The sequence below is a fragment of the Haemorhous mexicanus genome, chromosome 2 (genome assembly GCF_027477595.1).
Source record: "Haemorhous mexicanus isolate bHaeMex1 chromosome 2, bHaeMex1.pri, whole genome shotgun sequence".
In the NCBI taxonomy this organism is placed as follows: domain Eukaryota; kingdom Metazoa; phylum Chordata; class Aves; order Passeriformes; family Fringillidae; genus Haemorhous; species Haemorhous mexicanus.
In genome coordinates, this window is record NC_082342.1 from 55,722,554 (window position 1) to 55,728,812 (window position 6,259).

A 6,259-nucleotide genomic window follows, 5' to 3' on the forward strand; every position below is an offset into this window, starting at 1 on the left:
CACGCCCATGTGAGTTACACACACACTCACACACTCACACACGCACACTCATACCATGCACGTCCCTGCACCCGCACCCACCGCACGCCGTCCCTCTCCGGGCTCATCGCTCCGCACCCACCGAGTTCTGCCCCTCCGGCGCACGGGCTACCCGTGACAGAGATCACCCGCAGGCACAGGCACACACGAGCCATCCCCGCCGAACCCGCCCTTCTCACAGCCCCCGCTGCCGCTCGCCCCCAGCCCCGCGCCCCGCGGGAGCGCAGCCGCCTCGAGGGCCGCCATTCCGCCTGCCCGGGCTGCCCGCGGAGGGGGTGCGGATCCCTGCCCTGCCCGGGGCCGTGCGGGGCGGCCGAGGTGTTTGTGTGTGACCGCCGGGCCGCCCCGGGACAGGTCCTTTCTGAAAGTGCCCCCGCAGCCGGCCCTTCCCCGGGGCCCTTCTCTCCAGTCCCCGAGGATGGACACAGTGGCCAAGCGGGGCGTGGACCAACTTCAGCCCCGTCCTGCGCTGCTACGAATGCTGCTGACCCGGCTTTTGGGCACAGGAGACAAACGCCGGCTGCGGGCAAAGACTTGGAATCAACGTCGTCCCTCTGGGACTGCTGGACAGCACAGCTGCAACGGGTTTGGGGATTAGACTTCTCCTTCCCCCGCCAGGCTGTGCGGAGGTCCCATCATTTCTCGGACTGGTGAGAGAACACCAAACTGCAGCTGGCACTGCTGAGCAGATGCATTTCCTGCTCCAGAGATTACCTATTAAACCCTCATATTCCCTAGAAGCAAGCATCTCTAGCTATGTAGTGTATTGCATTAGCGGTACTAAGGAAGGGCTGCAAGAAGGGAAGTCAAGTGGCTTCAAGGACACTAGACATAAAAACTACTCATGAAACTGGGGCTCCAGGCAGTGCTAGGAACAGGTACTGTCTGAACCTGACCCTGGCTGCATTGAGGGGCTCCAGTTAAATTGCACTGTGCCTTTTGAGGTCAATCAATAAATATGATTAAAGATACCATCCTGCTGACATTTTCACCAAAATTTTTTACATTGTAAAACATGACAGCAAAGCTAATGTTGTTTGAGTAGACATCAAAAAGCCACAATGCAATTAGGGCTCCACAGCACAGTTTTATCCAAGCATGCGTGCGTGAGGGCTGTGGTGCAATAGTGAGATACAATGTAATGCCCCAAAATATCTCTGTTTCCTGCTTCAGACTAAATCGTCTTCAAATACCGGCGGCTTCCCCACTGCTTATCGGGCTTCTCCTACAGGAGACTTCTCGACAGATGAATGGCAGAAGAGATGCTGTTAATTAAAAATCTCTGTAAATATTAATAAAGTGCCAATCACACATTCTAACTTGGCATGTTCTCGGATTTTATGTCCACAATGCTATTTATTTTTAACTGAAGACATCACACTGCACATGTATACATGGGCAGTTGTGGGGGGGTGGGGGGGTGGGCCGGCAGAGGTGTGGTGTGTAACTTACTGAAGCACAGCCAAATTCTGCTGGGTCTCACTGCATCTCTTTCAGGTGTTGAAACCTCTGGTTTCTCATGGCTCTGCTCAGAGTTTCTGCTACCAAAAAAGGGGTGGCAGGACAAGGCGGGTCTTTACTTCTGCCACTCTGGTGCACAGCCTGCTGTGCTATTTCCAGTCTGCTTTCATTAGCGGGGTACATTGAAATACCAGTACTGCTACTGGAGAGATCCCAGCCAGCAGAGCTGCTGCCTAGATTGAGCAGTCCGTTCCTAAAACTTTACTTTGATTGAAGCTTCCAGTTAAATAGGCAAAAATTATTTGTGAAATGACTTAATTGCGTTCCTATTTGTGCTGTGGTGGTTTTAACTATCCCATATCAGAAAAAACTCTAGCTAACAGAGGTCACACGTGTGTGTTTACACACACAGACATATATATCTATAACTAGAGTTTGATACATTATAGATTATATAGCAGCAACTTTTTTTTTTTTTTTTTTTTTTTTTGCATGCAGTTGTATTTCTGATCATGTGGAATGCACACATACATGTTTTATTACAAGAGCTGAATATGTGCTGGTGTCACCTGTGATCTGCTTGGAATCTTTGGAATGAGGGATCTCCTCAGGAGCAGTGCTCATATATCCTGCCTGTCCTTTCCACTCTCTCCACACATATTTTCAGAGCCCAAATCCCTGAGCCCAAATGTTCTTCTGCATGGCTTTCAAAGCCAATGTCCTCTTTGTAAGGCTCTCCTCCTCCTGCCAGGGTGACTCATCACCTGTCACTCCTCTGCACCACCTGGGCTCTGCTAATTCCATTTCTCATTTGCCATTATCTCTCTCCAGTGCCTCATTTCCCATCCTGCCCTTTGTAAAAGCCCTCCCTTAGCCTGCACATGATGTAACTTTCTATCTCAAATCCCCTCCTGTAAAATGTGGACCAACTTTCTTTACTCATAAAACAAAACCTTATTGGAGTATTCTTCTTATTTTGGTCTGTATTTTGTCTTTTTGCATTGGACAACTCTGTAAAGAAAATCATCAGTATAAGGTTATATAGAAAATAGTAAAGACTGGATGTAGCTGTAAAATGGATGGAAAGGCACTAATCTGATACCGTGTAAAACATAGAATAACATGAATTTTCCACTTGGACTGAACTGCAAGTTCCTGAGAGCTGTAAATACACTGACTCTGTAGGTACAGCTCCAGGGCTCCAGTAGTAGTACTGGGGAGTACTGGCAGTGTCCACCACTGAACAAGGAACAGCTGTTACAACAGCAGTGTCGTGTACCGGGTGATGGAGATCCCTCAAACAGCTCCACGTGCTGCTGCTGCGGCCACTAGAAGACTCCTAGCCACACTATCTTGGATTTACTGCATGAGTTACATTTTCCTCAAGGGCTTTCTCCAGGCAAAGACACAGCAGGCACTTGCATCTGGCAGCAGATTTTTGGGAACAGCGACATAGTTGTGGTTCTGTTGCCCGCTTTGCCTGTGCCAGAGCCCTGGAAAGTGAGGGCTGTTCCTGTATTGCAGGGAGGAGTCAGACATGTGGGGCAGCATTGCCAAGAAGAAGCTGATTATTCAAGCAGCAGCAGTCACCATCTTACTCTCTCCATGGGTGCCTGAACTACAAGCCCAAACCCTGCCAGGATGCCTAGCTCCACACCTTTTACTCCTCTTCCAGGATAGGGCAGGACCAGCCCTAACTCCTTACCCTCGCGTTTGACTTTTTGATATTTCTTGTGCTGTCTGGAAGCTTGGAGTTTACCCTGCTTCTTATTCACAGGCAGTTTGGGTATCTCAGTATCCTGACTAAGGTTCCAACAGTTTGGACACATCTGTATCAGGTTTAAAAATAAGCACTTGAACCATCAGGGAGTCTTCCTTTACACATCATTTCCAGCAGAAGAAGGATGAAACATTCGCTTTTACAAACATGTTTTGTGCTACTCACATCAATTTCCTGCATGGTTTAAGATGCTAATTCTCAGAAGAAAAACAGGTGGAAAAAGCAGTTGCAATCTTGTGCAACATGTTAGTGAATGCAGCATTGCAGAGACTGTGCTGGGCAGCTGGGTGGTCTGTTCTGTCACAGAAAAGGAATTGTAATTGCTCATCTCACCGCTCTTTGCTTCAGATTCTGCAAGTGAAGCTATAAATCCAGAGAGGCAGAAGAAGGATGTAGGCAGGCAGGTTTGGAGGTGCATGCTGAAAGGGAGAGAAGGAATAAAGGGAATCAGCAGTAGAGTGGATGGAGTAACAAGCACCACCTGAGAAAACTGCAAAACAATAGTTCAGAAATATTGGGAGACACAGGTGAGAGGGCTGAGTGGTTTCAAGTACTGCCACCAGGATGGGGATTCTGTCCCTTTTGGGTCAGATGACTAGTAAGATCTGAAATTTGTCATTTAGCTTCATGGCACTTTTCATCCAGGGTTGAAAGAGGTGTCAAGAAGTGAATGAGCATACTGTGGTATGGACAAATGAATTTATTCTAAGTACCTTTCAGTTACCAGATGAAAAAGACACGGCAAAATATTTGGTCTGGTTACTACAGTTTTCATAAGTGGAAAGGATAATTTCCTACCCAGTACCATAACAAGATTTTTGTTAGTGTGTGGATGTAAATACAGGCTAAAGGAATGAAACCATATTTGTGATTAAAGATTTTGGGGGCAATTTCTGCTCTGAGCTAAAACTCCATAAATTCTAAGGAATTCCAGGGAAATTTGTCTTCATCTTATTATACCAAAGCTCCTCAGGGTCCCTTGATTTTTTTCCTTTTCTTTGATCCACATATAAAAGCTTGGCTTTAATTCTCCAGAGCTTTTAGTGCACTGAGATCCAGCTACCTGACTTGTTATTGGTGCTGAGTTTGTTCTCTGCTGCAGAGAATAAGACTTGACATGCTCAGAACGATATGATTCTTGAGATGTCTTTTTATTCCAAGATATGTGGAATGATGCCAGACTAGCTTAGATTAATTGGAAGAAGAAGATCTTCCAGTTGACAGAGTTTGTTACTTTGTCCTCAAAACTGTGAGACCATGTGGAGGAAGAGGACAGAGACAACCTACTTGCACTTCTTGTTCCTTTAACATAGCAACGTTGATGACTTAGTAAACCTTAGAAGGCAAAGTCTGCAAGGATTCTTTCCACCCTTTTTAGCCATCACTGGCTGAAACCTGTGATAAATCACCTTCCTGATGTTTGCTTGACCTGGATGAAATATTTATGTGCCTCTGGCTCAGCTGGCATTGATTCAAGCACTGCTCTAATCCCCTGCCTTCACTTCACCTTCTGAACTTCACACCTAATGTTGAGAAGAATCAGATGAACTCTCAGCCATTTTATCTAAGTCCATTCTTTATCTTACTAACGTGAACAGTTTTCTTGTTGCTGAGGACTTCCTTGGATGAAAAGAAAGATTATGGAAAAGAATCAATATGCAAAGATTCATTGGCAGTAAGAATGAGCCACTGTCCTTTGACTTCACATATATACAGAGGTCCCAGGATTCCCCTGAACTTTGGTATCAGCGCCAACAGCTGTGGTTGAGCTAGAGCAAATCTTCTGGAAAAAGAGATTTTGAAATCATTAGTGATGGAAAATCCATTACCAGTCTTGCTAAGTTGTTCCATGATCAGGCTTATCCTTGGCTTACAAGGTAGCATAAGCACAGGCTGTAAAGAAAAATTACTTTCTCTGCTCTGAATTTTTCTAGCTTCAGCTACTAGCACATTGATCTTAAGTCTTTGCACATGGGACTAAAAGTTCATTATTTCTGCATGTTCCTTTACAGCCTGTGCTTATGCTCTACCTTTTCCTTCATACACTTGGCAATGGCCCTTAAATATCAGGTGATTAAATAATCTTAAGAGTTGCTGGACTCCCCTTTGATTCCATTCCAAATTTTCAACATATTTTGAATGGTGGACATCAAGAACCCAGGCTTCTCCAGCTCTACTAGACATCAGGGGACATACACAGAGAACAGTTGCCTTTGTATGTCTGTATTTCAACCAATGGAGATCACACCAGTATTTAATAATTTTGTCTCTTGCTGAGATGAAGCCCAAGATTTATTTAGGTTCTAGGTTAGACTCCCCATCCTCTCACACCTTGACCTGCAAACATTCTTCACTCCAGCATGTCACCTTACAGACAGGAACAGAGAGTGCAGAAACATGCTGTTTTCTTGAGCCAGGCTTACAAGCAAGTACTGGAATAACATCCCCATTGCTGAGGGAGAAATTCTACCACTGAAGAACAGATTAGGCAAAAGATCTGTCAGAACAGCTGGTTCTTTTGTGGAAATGGGGAGGGATAGACTGACTTTGAGGTCCTCACCTGCCCGACTGACAGTCTAATTACATATTCTCTCAATTTTTTTTCCTCTTCCTTTTTCAACAATGCCATAATTTGTGTCATTGGCAAAGTTCTCAGTAACTACTTCATAGATTCTTCTATGTCATTATTAAAAACATAGTTAAATACTGTTTGGTCCAGAAATTATCTCTTTGAGCCCTCATTAAAAATCCATCAAGCTGGTAAAATTTCCCCCATTTATTGTGATGTTTTCAGACCTAGGAACTAGTCCGTTTTTAATCAATTTAAAATAATACAAATTCAATACAGCTTACATTAATTTCTTAATTAAAATGTCAGGTAGCGTGAAGCTGAATACCTCTGAAAAGTCTGTAATATCTAACTCATTTCCTTTACCAGCTAATCTTTTATATCAGTTTTAATTTCATCAGATGTACTTA